Consider the following 18,203-nt stretch of genomic DNA (forward strand, 5'->3'; position numbering starts at 1 on the left):
GTAGCAACATCTAGATGGCTTGTTGTTAAATTAAGTCTTTTAATCGAGCCATAAATCTTGCAGCATTGAGCATTAACCTGACGATTCCATGAAAGATCGCGGTCGAAAATAACACCAAGGTTTTCAGCGTAGTCGACAAAATTTATAGCAGTATCATTCATTAAAAGTTGAGGATAAGAATAGGAGGATTGTTGTCTTCCAAAAAACAAAGCTTTTGTTTTTGAAAGATTGATTGGTAAAAAGTTAGCGTTTGACCATTCGACAAGCTGAGTAAGATCATGATTTATTTTGTTAAAAAAGTCACTTATGTTTGAGGTGTGTTTTTCACAGAGATATAGTTGAACATCATCTGCGAAAAGATGCACCGAACAGTACTGTAAAACAGCAGGAAGGTCGTTAATGAAAAGCGAAAAGAACAAAGGTCCTAGAATGGATCCCTGAGGAACTCCTGATTCGATTGAAGCAAACTCAGAATAGCAGCCATCAAATAAAACAGTTTGTTGGCGACCCAGTAGATATGAACGCACCAAATTAACTGCTGAACTTGAAAAATTGTATTTAGATATTAACTTGTTTATGAATTTAGCATGTGATACACGATCGAAAGATTTGGCAAAGTCTATCATAAGAAGTACAGCAATTCCTTTTCTATCTAAGGCATAGGCAATATCGTTATGAACCTTCATCAACGCAGTTTCAGTACTGTGAGAAGAACGAAAACCCGATTGAAATTCATATAAAATGTTATTTTGGTTCAAATATTCTGTTATTTGGCATTTGACAATTTTTTCAAAAATTTTTGAAACTGTACTTAAAATGCTTATTGGTCTCAAGTTTGATAAGTCATGTGATTTGGATTTTTTTGGAATTGGAATAACTTTTGATACTTTCCATTGAAAAGGAAATTTAGAGGTTCTTATAATGGTATTAAAAATATGTTTGAGAGCAGGTAGTATGTGTGGTAAAGCAATTCTAATAAGTTTGATTGGGATTTCATCCATTCCCAATGCATTGGATTGTATTGAAATAACAGCATTTATGATTTCATAGTTTTCAAAAACTTTAAATTTAAATCCATGTGGGTTATAAGGACTCTTACATACGCAGTCGATATGACTCGTGAAGCTTAATGTGTCGTTGATCACCACCCTTAGGTACTTAATTGTGCGTTTGAACACGATATCACACGGTTCAATTGCAATGGAACCTGTTTGAGGTGAAATCAGGTTGGTGATCAGCACCATCTCGGTTTTGTAGTGGGCTAAAAGCAAGTACTTGGTGTGCATACAGCTTTTCACTGCCTGGATAACTACTGCGGCAAGTAGTTGTACCCCCTGCTGTCGAGAAGCCTCTCGCCAAGAAGACTACATCATCCGAAAATCCTTCAAGTTCAGCTCCCGATGGGAAGCTCATTCGTAGGGCTCGTCGTATGTGATGTTCCACAGGAAGGGGCCAAGTATTGACCCCTGTGGCACACCTGCCGAAACCTCTTGTGTCCGTATGCCCTCACCGGTCATATACTGTAGTTGAAGATTGTAAAAAAAAATTTCACAAGCCTATGCAGATATGCCGGGACCCGCATTTGGATGAGCGACAACGCAATTGCTGTCCAACTGATGCTGTTGAAGGCGTTCTTCACGTCCAGTGTGGCAATCGCGCAAAAGTGGAGCCCAATCTCCTTCGTGAGCCTGGCTCTGTTCGCTATCTCAATGAAAGACCAAACTGTTGTCCGCCCTCGCTGAGAGTCCGCCCTCGCTTTCGGTGTACCTCTGGAGCCGGCTCTGAGTCACCTTCTCTTGGACCTTACCTTCTGTGTCCAGTAGACAGATCGGCCGGTACGCCGATGGATGGATGGAGGCTTACCCGTTTCTGGCAGAAGTTTTTTAACCTGGAGGAAAACCAGCGAATTTTTGTTGGTGGGCTTGAGCAACAAACCGTTAAAAAAAATTGCTAGGTCGGGTTAAACGGACACAAAAGATTCTCAGTTATTCCTTATAGTTTTTCATCGGTCGATTCGGATATTCAACTCACTACCAAGTTACCACCTTTTCTGTATAAATACATTCATAAAAGTTAGAGCCAGAATACTTTTATTATCGACGAACCCTAACATTTCAACTTAAAAATATCATAACTCGCTTAGTTATAGCCAACGGTATAACTTTGAAAAAGGCAGTTTGGCTCTATCTGTTCACAGAAAAAGTTTTATGTGTAAATCATACACAAATAAGGCGTCTTAATATTTGATTTAAGATTGTTAAAGCGCTTGATTTGATGAGTATTTTTGTTGAAGACACCATCTCTTATAAGGAGTGTATTCGAAAAAAATGCAACACTTTTTTTGTGAATAACTTGCGCCTGCATGAATGGATTTTTATGAAATTTTCAGAGAAGCTACCTACTAGTGTATTGTGTACATGTGCAAATTGTGACGTTCTGTTAAGTGGTTTTCGAGATATTGCCCAATACAGAGGGTTATTGACTAAAATGTTTGGGCAGGATCGCGAAAAATTTAGGAGAGTCCTTGTGGGAGACCCAAAACAGCTGGAAATCAACTATTCCAATTCATTCCAAATTCCACTTTTTATGAAGTGAATAAGAATGATTCCATGAAGGTAGGGAGTGTTAGAGATTTTATCAAGCCCAAACCAAAAATTTCGATTAGGGAAGTGCCAAATAAATTGTTTACGGGCTCGTCTAGCTGACTCATAAACAGGCCTGACTTTATTTTTGCAAGGTAAAAAAGCTACTCCCCGTTAAAACGAATAAAATACCGTGGTCAAATCGTGCGTAAAATATTGAAACCGCTAACGAGGAGATATTTTGAAAAATTTCCTAATGGACAGCAAAAGGAACTCTTTATCGGTCACCTGAGAGGCTTCCAGCAAAAACTTTTCGTTGACAAGTCTCGCCTGGCTGTTCCGGAGATAAATCAGGAGAAAAAATTGAAAAATTTGATGTCTAGCACTTGAGGTGGCTGACTATCTGTGAAAGCTGCAAATCAGTGAGTATTACATAACTATTGACACAATGAATGGCTAAATAAACAAAGGTCCTACAAAGTTGATACTCTGTTTTGGTTGGTTTTGGAAAGGTGCAACAACTCCAAAACAGAGATGGAGTGATAACAAGTCAAATATGTTGTTTTTCTGCCGAAGGGGGCAATCTGCTAAATTTGACATAACTTCGATAAGATTAAAAATTTTGAATTGAGCTCCAGGAAACCGAAAAAATAATCAAAAATAACTTTGATATGGAAAAAGGGTAGTTCATAGTATGCATTATAGATGATGCACGTGGCGCTAAAAATTAAAGTCCATGGACTTCTTCATTGGATGCTATTTCGAAAACCACTGAAAAGGATGTCACGCAAATTTTCAGATGTGAACCTTTTATTACTAGGTAGCGTCATTGAAAATCTCATCAATTTCCATCCATGCATTCGAAAGCTATTAATAAAACAAAGTGTTGCATTTTTTTTAATACACTCCTTAGTATCAATATAATTAACTTTGTCACGATAAAGTTCCGTCCTGGACCCCTGTGCAATGTTCTGAATTTTTTCCAGAATGTGCTATTCATTTCACTTATTTGTTTTAAACAGAGCTGATAATTTATTTTATTATCATAAAAAGTTCATATCTCAAAAACAAGGGGCCTTAGCAGGAATATGTCATCTGTTGATGTTTTAACGCAGAATTAATTTGAATATGATTGCGGATTACGAAATTACTAATATTTATCCAAAAACTAATATTTATCGAACAATTGTTTGAGGAAAAGGGCAAAAATAATTATTTTTTTCGCTTTAGGGCCTTTGAGTATGCAATGTTATTAGCGTTGAGACAAAGTTATAGAATTTTCTTCTTCTAAATGAGAACAAATATGACCAAAATAGTCAATTAACATTCTATCTTGGGGTTTTGTTTGATTTCTATACAAGGATTAGGGCTTCCTGAATAAAAGATCAAGTCTCCTTCAATAGGGGATCAAGTCTCCCCTAACTTCAGAAAAATCGCGTTTTTTTTTTACTCTCACGAAAATGCTTCTAGTTCATCTACGGGTTCAAGTATCGTTCTAATTTTTGGAGCATAGAAACTTGAAGTTATAAGCTGTCAGAAAATGTAAGAGACGGCGAGTTGCTAATTTTTTCCAAAAAGATATGGTAAAAATTAGAAAGGGGGATCGAATATCCCCACTCTCCCCTATAGGTAAATTTGGGTACGTGGATACATTTTTCCTCATATGCTAACATTAGGAACACCAATATGTTAATATTAGGAACAATTAGTGCCAAATGAGGAACATCGACACACTTTGAAAAAAAAATGATATTTTTCGTGAATTAAAGCTTGAAATGATTATTTCAAACCATAACAGAGTTCAGAAAAAAATTGGAACATAGTTACCAAAAAATTATATATCTAAGAATTAAAAATTTGGCCTACTAATATCAAATCTAAAAACCTCTGACAAGATATAGCGAAATTGGACTCACTTACCCTAGTTCCGTTTAGAAACTAACTTTGACTAAAGTGAACGTAGCATTGTCACACAATAGAGGATAGTTAGATACTCACACATCGACAAAAAATGCGTGAAATCAGATCGAGTTTGAGGTGATACAGGCGAGAACTGTCCTGAATTCAGGACGATTGATCGAGTACCTGCGCATTCGTTAACGTTTTCTCTGAGATTTCAGGAAAAGCGAGTTGTCACGAGATTCGGTCGGGTTTTCAGTTTATTTTCGTGAATTTGAAGTATTTCTCCTGTGATTCGTGAAGTTGTTATCCCGAGCGAAATAATTGCAATCTCAGTGTGTTCCTTCCTTATTCTTAGAATGCCCTCCGAAAACTCGTGTGCATAATTCGACATCATGTGAGTTGAGTATTGTTTAAACAAATGAAAGCAATTAATCAAAGAATATTTCGCCGAATGAAACATACAAAAGTAACTAAAGTATTTCACATATGGAACAGTCCCATTTGATATTTTTTTGAAAGATCTAGAAAAAAAAACTTTTTTTTTTTTTGAATTTATATTGATTAAAATGACGAACTGACAAGCTAAATAAAAATGACGGAAATGCATGTGGGTCTGTTATGCGAGAAGGGCTTACTGAATTTATTCTCACTTATCCAATAGCTAGAAGTTCTTAGAGAAGGAGGTAGACATATTTAAGCGTTCGTGTTAAGTTTTAGAAACTTTATTTTCCCTATTTTTTATATGAGTCAAAGGTATCTGAAGTTTATCACTTATATCCAAAGTCCCCTGCCGAATGTAACTTTTCTCATCGTCCCACACCTGTCATTTAACGGCTAGACAAGTTGCCCAAGTTCTTTCCCAGAGTGGGGAAAACCGCCTTTTGACGGGCGCAAGGAAGGTCTCGTCAAAATTATCACACGCGCGCCCGGCAATACTTAGGTAGACTTTTGAACTCTCACCGTACTTGAGGCCCTTGGGTGCTCACCTACTCAGCCATATACTAAAACTGCAAGCTAATAACAAGACTTGCGCGGCTTGGAAAGTCAGCAGTGGATCATCCGGTCACGCGGCTTCCATCAGCAAACCGTATCAAGGTGGTAGCTCGAAGAGAAACAGGTGCAGTCGTGGTTTGAAAACCTAAAATGCGAAGAAAAAACAAAACTTTACGTCTAAATATTCCCACAGTGCCATAGCCTAAAGTGCTGATTTGAGTGAATTTTTTCGTGTGTGGCTGACTAAGTACCTGCTGCTGCCGGGAAATTATGGAGCACTCATGACAGAGTGTTCGGAAAGTTTGCGAAATGGCTTAGATAAGAGGTTCGCTGGGAAGATCGTATGGTACTTAGTTGTTCGCAAAGCTGTGTGAAACAATTTAGCTTGAGAAGAAATCATAAAGAAGGGACTACATAATAGCCAAATACCTAAGAATAATGTTTTGGGTTGGCGTGATTTTGAATAAAAGGCAATCAGGTTGTATAGGAGTTCCAAATAGATGACATATGGAACCAAAAAGTTCACAAATGTTTCCTTAAAAAGTGGGTCACTCATCAAATAATTCGTTTAGAAGTCGATTTAAATTTTATTAAGTAACATTTAGGGGAGATGGGGGCATAATGGCCACCTTAAGGAAAACGGTTATTTAACCATAGAAAATAGCTATAATATGGAGGTTACATTATTGTTTCGTGTTCAGACACTTGAAAAGCCTATTCCCTAACGGGCTGAAACGTGAAAAACTAGATGAAAACGTTAAAAAAAGCATTTTAAAAAATTTTGTCAAAAGCTGAAAACCAGCCACTGTGGAGGCATAATGAGAACCCCCCCTGAGGCAGTATGAGCACCATTAATCAGAGCAAGATGTGCGTTTTTGCCGGGGAATCTAGCAGCGAATTCAATTCGATGAAGTCAGGTGAGTCGTAGATTCATCAAACAAAGCAATAACAAAATAATCTAGGTCTGTTTGTAGAATACAAACAATTCACGCACGCTCATACATTAAGTGCTTTGTTCGGAGGATGATGCTACTAGCCGTACAATGTAACAATTAAAAAATCGATCATGAATTGTGAATGGAAAAAAATCACCTCGAACAGAAATCTAACTCTAGTCTATTGATTACCTCTCCGACACCTTACCAATAGGCTAAATTGTCGGATGAAAACTAGTCAAGGTGTGGCGCTATAAATCAATTTTAATTCGCTGCTAGATTCTACGGCAGAAAATGCTCATTATGCCTCGATAATATGGTGCTCTATATGCCCCTAGTGAACAAATTTAAGTAAAAACGTGTTTTAAAATTGATAAAAGTGAAAAATCCAAAATTTTATGATGGTAAAAATTGAGAAACAATGTGTACATCATGTTGCAGTGCGTACATTATAGATCAAGGTTATTTTAAGATCATAAGAGCTTATTTCGTGGTGCTCAAAAATTATAATATTTTCGTAACTTGAGAACCAAGCTAGTTTTTTTAAATATCTCTGTAAAGATGATAAGGAGATTCCTTTTTTTGTGAAAAATTAATACTATAGGAAGTACGAAACAAATCCTCATGAAAATTTATTTAAGAAAATACGCACTTTCGTAGAAAAGCGTAGTTCTCATTATGCCTCGGGTGCTCGTTATGCCCTCATCTCCCCTAAGCAAGTTTTAATCGTAGCTATGTTGACGTTTTAATGACGGTAAAGATCGTATTCAGCTTCTGGTCAAACGTTTCTGACTGTTTATCGACATTACAAAACAAGCATAACTCGAACGTAAACATTGCTCCATTGTGTGTAGAGAGAACGGCTATACTGGCAAATCTGTTCCGAAGATAAATTCGTGATTCACACTTCCCTCCCCAAAATATGTGTAATTGGCCTCGGACGTTTTCAGACATTGTATTATGAACGGCTGGGTGTAAATTTAGCGTTCAATTTCTTCGTTCCGAACTATTTTTAACACAATACAACAGGAAGCACACACATTCGGTTGAAAGTAAACTAATGGTGATTTTATTTTTTGCACTCTATCTTCTCGTTTCTTTACAGGCGATGCTGACAGTTGGGGTTTTTTTCTGTTCGGTGTTTCCGATTTGATTGCTTGAGATCGACTAACATGCTGCTGAGGAATCGCTCAAGTTGTTGTAATCAGCTGACCGAAATTTTCGAGCAACTGCGTGGTGAGTTTATCTTTTCTTTTACAATATTTCATCCTCAATAAACTTTCTAAAATGTTACTTAAATTTTCTTCCTAGGTATTAATTTATTTTTAAACTTCGGGATGATTTGAAATCGTGAATCCTCTCAATGATTCTGAATATCTACTGGTAAATTTAAATTTATTGTAGTACCTCTCAAAAAATATGCTGAAAATTAAAGCTTGCCATTGAGGCTCAAAACCGCTTGACGATCACATTCAAAGCCTTAACCTTTCCGCAAACCATCTTCATAATTGTTTCTGCTCATAAATGCGCGGTTTATGTTTCTTCACTTTTCCATGTCAAAGTTTTCAAATCCGCTGATCGCACATCTCAAATATGTACCTTGTACGATTATACGATCTGACTTGCAAAAGGCATCGGCAACCGGTAATGGCTCACTCGCGTATGTATGTGCCCTCCGGACTGGGTACTGTAATTTCCAGCTCATTGAAGTCATACCGAATGGAATGTCGTTTGGCAACCTTGCTCTCCCCGGGAGATCGCAAGCAGCGCGGAAACCTGAATTTCAAGAATCGTTTGATAGAAGCTACAACTTTGGAAGTTGACTGGCGTGTGAATCACACCAACTTATAACCTCCTGGATCAGCAGCAATCATCAGAGGCAGTAACGAAAAAAAAAGGCAAAAACGGGCATAATCTCGGAGCCAAAGTCACGCTACGTGGCTGGCTGACTGGCTGTAAAGCGCATTTCTCCATCACCGTCCCATACCCAATGTGGTCGACCCAAAGAAGATTGATTCTAAAATTAGCTAACAGATGAGTTATTCTCAATGCTGTGATTAACTGCACTGACTGGCGATTGGCATGCGCAATCGCGCGAATGAATGAAATCGTTCTGTCCGGGGAGTCGATCTTGGAAGCGGGTTTACTAACCGAAAAAGCTGATTACTGAATGGCTGTAATTATCCAGAGATATATTTAACAATTTTTTAAATCATTCGGTTTGCACAATTTAGTTGAAGAATTTTGTGGCTGAGGAAGAACGATCCCTTATGACAAATAATGGTCTACCTATTCTCTAGAAATTATTTCATTATTCATTATTGTTTAAAAATAAAAAAAATCAAATAAATCCTGATTTGATATCTTTAACAAACAGGATGGTTAACTGACCAAAATGTTGAGAAAAATTCCTGAACGACGCCTCAAGGTCGGTAAAAGTCAAGTCGTAATTCTCCGTTCACACACATGGATATTTCTGTTATTCCTCCTATAGTGTCCAAATTATGATTCTAGACTTTTAAAGGCCAATTCGAACTAATGCTGTTCACGAGATTTTCTTAGAAATTTGATTTCTCAACAATGACGAACTCTTGAATAACCTTTCTGAAAAAGTGCCCGCAGAATTTACTCTCTTGCTGTACCATTCACATGAGCATGCTGTACTGCAACAAGGGATAAATATCCAAATAATCCGGATTATCGATTTAAAAAATTTTACTATGAAAATTTTTTGTATATCATTTCTGAATGTAAAAAGGGTAAAAGATTGTTTTTGATAGAAATCTGTGGAAAAATGTTATGTCTGCAAGTCATATTTTGAAAACAGACAAGAGAGGACTTTATTTCGGAAGTACAGCTATTTTCGCTTTTCTGGCCCGTGTGCTACATGGCTTCAAAAACCGCGTGAATGACTCGTTAACTTTTTAAACAGTGGTTTTTTAAGTTGTTTGTTCTCAAGGCAACCGATTTTCTAGAAAACGCTACAGGCTTCCAGTAGAAGTCGTTAAAGTATTGGACATTTCTTCAGCCCATTTTAAGCTGAAGATCTTGTAACCGTCGGTGGAAATTCAGCGTCTTCGTTGGCTCCAAATACCAATGCATTACTTCAGCCAACGGATCAGAACATTATCCAGATGATCAAATCTTGTTATAGGCTGATGCTTAGTGATATTCCTAGTCGTTCTGTGGAATATGACAACAATGTTAAGCATGAGATGTAGCACAATGCAGTTCCAGCGTCTTCCAGAACTATATAAACGAACACAAACATACACAGGATCTCAATGAAACTTGATGTTTCCTCAAAGAGATTGCTTTTTGCTTTACTCTAAGCGTGCAACTTTCGCATCACAACACTAGCATCTTACAAATGCTAAAACCACCAATCCACAGAAAGTGTACTATGTATGCTATGTATGCCGTGTCCGAGATTCGATCTCATGACCGTTGGCTTAGAAGACTTGAAGGCTATCCTCTACGCCACGGGCTGCGGCTAAATCTCATTGGATGTTATCCGAGGGCGACTTACATCAATTCAACAAAAGTTAATAAACATAGCATAGACGTTCAGTTTCATGTGATTAAAAATGGGAAGATTGTGATGAATCCCAATTATGATTCCCAATTATGATTCCCCATTCTATGATGGCTGATACATTTTCGATTACAGCGATTTCTTCGCCATGTATAAGTTCAATAAGCGATATGGTAGGGGGGCGTAGGCGCATCTCATTTTTCGAGGAATGGCTGTTGTGATTATAATCTAAATGCATGTGAAAAATGTCGGTGGGTTTTCGTGGGTTCCTTGACAAATGGGTTAATAAAGTTGGTTAATTTTCAATACAAATTTACATATTGAAAGACCTTTTTCAAAGAAATCCTGGGCATTTCCCGTAGAAAAGTCGAATTTTCATCGTTAAGTTATCAGATGAGTCTGTTGTGATGCTTGAATAAAAAAATCAACACATTTTTCGCACTTTTAATCAAATTTGTAAAAATTCAAAAATAAAAATAAAAACAGTTTTAAATATTTATTTTCAATAAATGCGATCAAATATGCCTCATCACTTAATTAAGCATCGCAATGAACTAAGGCAATCATTTAACGACGAAAATGCGACTTTTTTACGATAAATGCGGATGTTTTCTTTTAAAAGGGTCTTTAAATGTGTGAATTTGTATTGCAAATTAACCAACTTTATTCAACCATTTGGCAAGGAATCCACGAGAGCCCGCCGACACTTTTCACATGCATTTAGATCATAACCACAACTGTCATTCCTAAAAAAAATGGGGTGCGCCAAATTGCGCCCAATCAAGTTATTGCAATTTGAAAAATGTATAATTTTGACCTATTTTTGCGATTGCGACAGAAAAAAATTGCGAAACGAATAAGTTTCAAAGTCAAAAAAGGGGGGAAAAACATTTTTTTTCAAGTTTTTCTTAAATCACTTTTTTTTGCAAGGTAATTACACAACATAGAGCTTAACAATGTTTTACAAAGTTAATGTGGAAGATAAAATGAACATCTTTGTAGAAGAAACCATAATGTCTGTACCTTGTTTCTCTTTTGAAGTTAGATTTTGGCGCCACCTTGCGGAGAAAAATAGAACTAATCCAAATCCATCAAAGACACTGATGAGCTACAACGGAGCTTATGGCCTGCAGTCAATTTTGACCGCAAATGTGCGGTTCCTGGCCCACTGTGCGGCGTCTCCAATGGCTATGGGTGGCGTCGATAATGGCAACTTAGAATATCAAAGGTTCCTGGTGGTGTCTAAATTCGACCGACTTCTCTGCCAAAGAATCAACAAAATAAAATAAACTTTTTAGTCACTAGTCAAACCTTTTTGATCAAATTTTAATTTGTTAACTTATGCACCCAACGAATAGCAAAAATATCGTTTTCACTCGAACTTACAATCGAACCATCAACACTTCTTAAAAATTTAGTTCTCACCCCAGCTATTCAATCCAACTCGTATCACTTAAGATTTTACCAACTTTTTCTCGTTCGCCACTGTAAATTGCTGGGATTTCTCATGTTTATCAAAAACACTTGTTTCAACTATGAGATCCGAATCGAAAGTGACCGGATTATTTATTTCGATCTCTAAGGAAACCTTCGATATCATACTCTTGTGATTTCTATTTACAATCTTTAATGTTGGTATACAACAGCTGATTGCTTGCACGCTCATTTTTAGTTTCTCATTTATGTATTACAATTTACAGTTCACATATAAGAGATCCTAGGGGTAACGTTATGTTCCCTTGAAAGATCCATCCATATCTGTGTACTCAAGCGTACAAACTTCGAGGAGTGGCATGTTTCAAACGCTAAAACCGCCAACCTCCAGAAAAAGTACTATGTATGCCTTGACCGAGATTCGATCTCATGACCTCTGACTTACGATTTAACCTCTAAGCCAAGGCCCTTGGTTTTACAGTGCTAGAAATTACTTATGTACTTACTAAAGGTTAAGACAAAATCGGCACAATTGGTCACACTTGATGCCAGTCAAGATTCTCGTCGATAGTTCGTATTTCTTTGATCAGGTGTCATCTCTACGATCTTCTGAGCCTTTTTTTTCTTCGATGTTAATCTGGATTTGTCCGGCCCGGATGCGTGTGGGAAAAAAATCTGGATACCTTTATTGAAATGGACGCATATTCCATTAGAAGCCGACTCCCCAATGGTTTTGCAATTATCGCGTCGTCAAGTTATGTGTGCACTTAGTATCGCACTCATAGAACATCACGGATTTTACGTTTGAGTTGAAAGATTTGATTTCCGTTGGATGTTGAAAGCATTCAACTTCCCAAGTTTCTTCATAGCTTCCATGAGACAGGGAGGATTTTTGACAATGATTTCCACCGATTTTGTTTTCCGAAGTTGACTTTGAAAAGCACATCTGTAGGTACTGCCTTCAACGACAATCCTTGGTTGGGTATGTCGGGCAATCCAATCAAGATCGCATCCATTACTATGAGAAAAAGTAGCGGTGACCCTTGCCCCACTGTAACAGTAAACGGAAAACGAAAACCTCGCATGAAAAGAACCTACACTCGCAGAAAGGTTTGAAAATTTCAATGCCGGCCAAATTCATTTCGTTGCTAACTCTATACCAAAAATGCGTTGTAACATGCATTATACTACCAATAATGATTAAACTGACATGAAGAATAGACTGAGTCGATTTAAGGTCATTTTTGAATTTCTCAAACCCTGGGGTCTTAAAAGCTTCGATTTGGTCCAAAACTCATCCATGATTTTTTGCAGAATTTTTAAGTAACGTTTACATGAGTAAATTTGAACTTTCAGGTTTGTATGGGAAAAATTGAATATTTTGTACTGAAAAATCAACATCATTTTTGTTTCTTCTTTGGGACCGAGCCTGCTAATGGTTTTTTTTGCCAATTTATAAATTTTTTACGGAAAATTTTCCGCTGAACAACTTTGTCGAACATCATAACTTCGTGTCTGTTTAGACAAAAAAGTTATTAGTTCATTAACAGGTGTATGTCTTTTGGCATTGATAAACAAGAAATTCAATTGACCCTACTGCTGAGTGCCTAGCGAAGTATTGCAAGACCACTTTGCATGCCATACTTCGTAGGCACAAGCAGTGGTGTCAATTGAATTTCTTGTTTGTCAATGCCAAAAGACATACACCTGTTAATAAGCTAATAACTTTTTTGTCTAAAAATATACGAAGTTATGATATTCAACAAAGTTGTTCAGCGGAAAATTTCCTGCAAGAAATTTATAAATTGGCACAAAAACCACTAGCAGACTCGGTTTCACAGAAGAAACAATAATGATGTTGATTTTTCAGTACAAAATATTCAATTTTCCCATACAAACCTAAAAGTTCAAATGTACTCATGTAAACGTTACTTAAAAATTTTGCAAAAAATCATGGATGAGTTTTGGACCAAAACGAAGCTTTTAAGACCCCAGGGTTTGAGAAATTCAAAAATGACCCCAAATCGACTCAGTCTAATGAAGAATCGAGCTTCCGTGCAAAATGATGCATGTGTACTACATTCAAGCGACATTTCAGCAAACATATCGTGGGATTTTCATCAATTGGATAACGCATCCCAGAAACCAGAAAGTAAAAAAATCCGTCGGTGAGAATCGAGCACCCAGTAGTTTTCTACAACCATCTTGCTCAACCGACAGCTTGACCAGTGTACCACCTAAACCAGATGGAGAATTGGGTCAATTGTCACAGTGTTTGTGCTATGACCCATCACCAAAAAAACGCACATTGTCTGGCGTTTGGCCGGGGGTTTGTCAGTATTGTTTTATGGTAAAAAGAAGAATTCGAATCCAGAAACGCACAACTACTTACAGCCGGGCAGTTTGGCCGTAGTTTGAAACAAAGAAATGTTTTTTCTCTGCAGTTTGTTTCCATCCTCCTTTATCTTGTGATGGGATAGGGGGGGACACGAATATGCTTTTATTTTGTTTCCTTCAGCCATATCCAATACGGTTGCGCTAGGAGGTTAATGCCGGCGGTCTCAAATCGAACCATCGCCGCTGGCGTTCACATCTTATGCCAATGACGTTGATATATTGAGGACTCATGATTAGAGTAAAGGCCAAATTTGGTTGTACTGTAATTTGTGATAGATAAGATAGACTCTTTCTCATCATCGAACATCGATACATAGGAGAGCGTCATGGAATTCGTTGTTTTGTCATTCGTGGCGTTGTGTTGTGGTGAATTTTAGAAGTTTCTCAAGTCTACCAGACAACGGCAGCTTCGATTATCAAAACATTATTGGATTTAACAAGAACTCGTGACAGTCTTCATTGCCCACGATGTTTAAACCTGTGAATACCTTCGTCATCGAAACCTTCAACGAAAACACCTGGCTCCGTACTCGAGTCGACTTAATTTTGATGCTTCAAACGACCACCACACATGCTTTAATTCATATCCACCCGAAACGGTACCCCGGTCTTTAAGTCGACATTAATTTTAGCATTCTCAGCCTTAAACTGCGGAAACGGCTCAATCATTTCAACCTACTGCCGTTGCTGACACAAATCTCCAAAGTTGACAGATCTGTACCTAAGACGATGACAACGACGGACCTAAGGTGCTACTAGCCACGAGGAGCTTAGTCACTCGTCGCGCAAACGCACCACGACGGAAACCACTTAACTACACCCAGGTTTTGAACTGAAACGAAACTAAACGAACTAGAGGAGAAAAAAAACGTTTACATCCGCCGGCCCGGCTTGGAAAATGAGAGGGCGATACTGACTGGCTTTGGTGCTGCGTTGCGTTTGAATCGCGCCCAGCTTATGTAACCTTATTTGTTGGGCCACCCCGCGTACGTATGTAGGCAGCGAGCGATCCATCGAGGATATCTTTAAATGGTAAAGGCAATCCACATTCCTGGCTTACCGGTTGCCCCTAGAAGTAGTCCTACGTGGACGAGGGGGTGTTTGCGCGGCCATAAAAAGTGATCTTCCGTCACCATCACCTGTGTGGACTTTTTCTAGGCAAAGCGTCGGAATAACGGCGGAGTGTGAATGAATCAATAATGAACCGATCGAGCGTCGTCGATTAGTCGTCATCGATCGAATCCGCTTCGTGGTGGGCTCCTTGTATGGGCTCAAACTGTGAAAAATGATCGCCCTCGTTCATCCGACAACCAGTTCTGGACTTGTTGAGTGTTTGCGGTGAAAGTAGTTATCCGATGCTATGGAGATAAGTGCTTCTGGAGCAACCCTCCCGATTGATAAGATCAAGTCTTAGTATGGCACAGATTCCCAAGCCATGAGTCACCGACAACGACGACGATTGATGTCAAATTCATCAATCAAGTTGTAGTGTTAATATTTCCTTCGCACTAATAGGTATGCACACCGGCGCAATTAGGTATTCTAGAGGCGACCCGACCAGCAGCCGATCCGGAATAACCGGACAATGAATAAACCAAGATTTATTTTCGATCGCATGAGCAACCGGGTTCGAATTTAGTGATCAGCGAGACCGCAAAAAGACCATGCCTGGGAACGAAATCCACCTGAGATATTCCCTCGCGTTCGTCGCGTGTGACTTCAAAGATGATTGTTTTGTACGGTAATAACATGTCCAAATATGCATAGCGCAGCGCATGCCGTCATAAAACGAAAAAAAAATCCACAAGACATAACTTGTGCGAATGTGCAGCTATTTGTACGGCCCGGTCCAGGGGTCGGCAAGCATTTGAGTTTAGAAGAGCCAAAAATTACAAATTTCTAAATTTGAAAGAGCCACACTTTATTTTGTCATGACTACAAATAGTAGTTAGTGCAAGAAACACATACAATCTATCGCATAGTATGAAAATTTGGGACCATAGCTCCATAAAAATCGAAGCCACATGGTTGTGGATCTGAAATAATATTGATCTTACGTGAAATTTTCTCAGGAAATAAAACGCTGTCGGCAGATTTGACCAGAAACATGAAGTTTTGCTAAGCCCTATTATCCAGGAAGAACAGTCAAAACTTTGTTAATATGAGTTTGTCATAAAAAATGTTTTTGGGAAACAATTCATGTGATGTGAACGTTAAATGAAATGCTACAGAAGTTATATGGATTACAATAATCCCACTATCATAAAAAAATGCTATTTGAATACAAGATTGAATAACTTTCGTACACATTAGTTGATCGATCTGAAATTACCCTGCGTTTTTAATTCCGAGTTTTGATTATGATAATCTTCAAACTTTTCGTTCTGATTTCAAGTCACTACTCTTCGAGCTGTTGAATCTTTCAAAGTTTCTGTGGATGTCAATTCTGATTCCAATTCTTGGCTTAATTTGAATTTTGAATATAAATAATGATTCATTTATTGAAGTTCTGGAATCAACATTGAAATTTTAAAAATCAATAGTTTGGTTCTACTCACAAAGGTAAAACGTAAGTCAATTTCCATTTGATGTTTTGATATTCATTTCGATCCAGTTTTCGGATCTCAGTATACAATTTTAAAATCAGATTTCGATTCAGTTTTCGAAATCTGATTTACAGGAAAACATCGGGCTGACAAAAAACCTATGATAAAATTTAAACTTTGGAAAGAGAATCAATGAAAAATTTCCGGGCCTCCAGAAAAAATTGTAGCGGACCCCTCAAACGCAGCATAGAATATTTTGACGTGAACTGCACAGTAAACGAAAATTACCGAGTTCGGTAATTTTTTTACCGAAATCCTAACTTGTGTAAATCGTTAAACTGTTCGGGAATTTTTTCGGTAAAAAATTACCGAACAGTTTAACGATTTACACATGTTAGGATTTCGGTTTTTCGTTTACTGTGTGAGTCCTGAGTCTCAGTTTCGTTTTGAATTTGCGATGATGGAGTGCTTTTGATAAGATAATAAAAAGAAAATAAACGATAGTCTATAATGTTCAGAACAATAGATTTTAATAAAATTTTTTAGCTTTTACAAAAATAACATAGGGTTACGAGTACATTGAGAGCGATCAGTTTTCTGAGGTTTTTCAACTATTCAGTGATTTTTGTTATTTCCGATGAAAACGAAAAAAAAATGCTCACGGCTTTTTATTAAAAAGTCGCCCAACATTCAACACAATCGACTTGATAAAGGTTTTTGTCGTATAGGGTAAATTTACCCGATCTTGGCCCCTAAGGCATTGTTGAATAGTTTTTCAAGGTTGCAGTCTTTTTTTCACGCGTACCTTTGAATGTGTTCTGATAAATATGATTAGCTTACTAGCTTGAAGTGCAGAAAAAGCACAAAGAACAGACGTACAAGCTCGAACAAAAATCTTCAAAAAAGTGTGTAAAATTTCAAATGCTGACATCCAAATAAATACGTTGAAAATTGACTTGAAACAGTGCCATACATTAGGCCGTTCAAAAGTTACAAATCAAATTTTGAGGTTTTCGAAAAGGCGCAGTCGTATATAAACTTATGTCAACCAAAAATCCTGACAATATCTGAGCAAACTTAGTCAAATACAGGAATTATTCGACTAAAATCAAGACTAAAAACACTTCAAACATTATTTTTCATTCGTGTTTTAAATTACCATGAAGCAAAAAAGTTTATTTTAATAAAACTTTTTTTGGTCGCCAATGTTTTCAAATATAATGACTTAATCTGGTTTTTTTTTTCGTATGATTTTGAAAATCAAGGGAATACATCCAGGCGAAATCCAGGCAACCGGGCCGGACCAAACCTTTTCCTGATTTTTTTCAAATATCCGGACAAGTCCGAGTAATACCGGGCAATCTGCTTAACTTATTCGAAATATTCGAGTCCACATTCAAAAGGGTTTCAAACCAATTGCAAACTTCACCCAAGTTATTATGATTTTTTGCGAAAAAAGTTATAGAAGGTTTATTTTTGTTTACTATTCCTCTTTCTGTAAAATACGAGAATTTTAACGAACTTCAAAAATTGTGGCAACAACAAAGGTGTTAACGGAGAAAAAACCTTTCTCAAATGTTATATTTAGTTATGTCAGGGATACTTGTAATGATATCGTTTCAAATTTTTTTAAATCTGTAGAATTAAACTTTTTACATTATTGTATCTCTGAAATAAGAACAACTATCTAGGCAATATATTATTCCATTTTTTAACCCTTATCCGCTCTTAAGTGTCGATATGACACTATTGGGAGTTTGGTGGCTTGTTACTTTATTGGGATGCATCGAAACGAAAAAAAATCTTCGGGACCCTCAATTAATTCTTGTAATCTTTAATGTTGCATCATTACTTTTTTATGAACGCACCCTGAAAGCCC

General features: G+C 37.4%; 1 long non-coding RNA gene across 1 annotated transcript in view; it reads left to right on the top strand.

The window, feature by feature from the left end:
• The window catches only part of LOC129756140 (uncharacterized), a 37,766-nt gene extending 30,123 nt beyond the window's left edge, over positions 1-7,643 (top strand). The window contains exon 3 of the long non-coding RNA XR_008739405.1: positions 7,518-7,643. This is a non-coding gene — a long non-coding RNA (uncharacterized LOC129756140). The remainder of the gene's footprint in view (positions 1-7,517) is intronic.
• The last annotated feature ends 10,560 nt before the right edge of the window (positions 7,644-18,203 follow it).

Source organism: Uranotaenia lowii, chromosome 3 (genome assembly GCF_029784155.1).
Source record: "Uranotaenia lowii strain MFRU-FL chromosome 3, ASM2978415v1, whole genome shotgun sequence".
NCBI lineage: Eukaryota > Metazoa > Arthropoda > Insecta > Diptera > Culicidae > Uranotaenia > Uranotaenia lowii.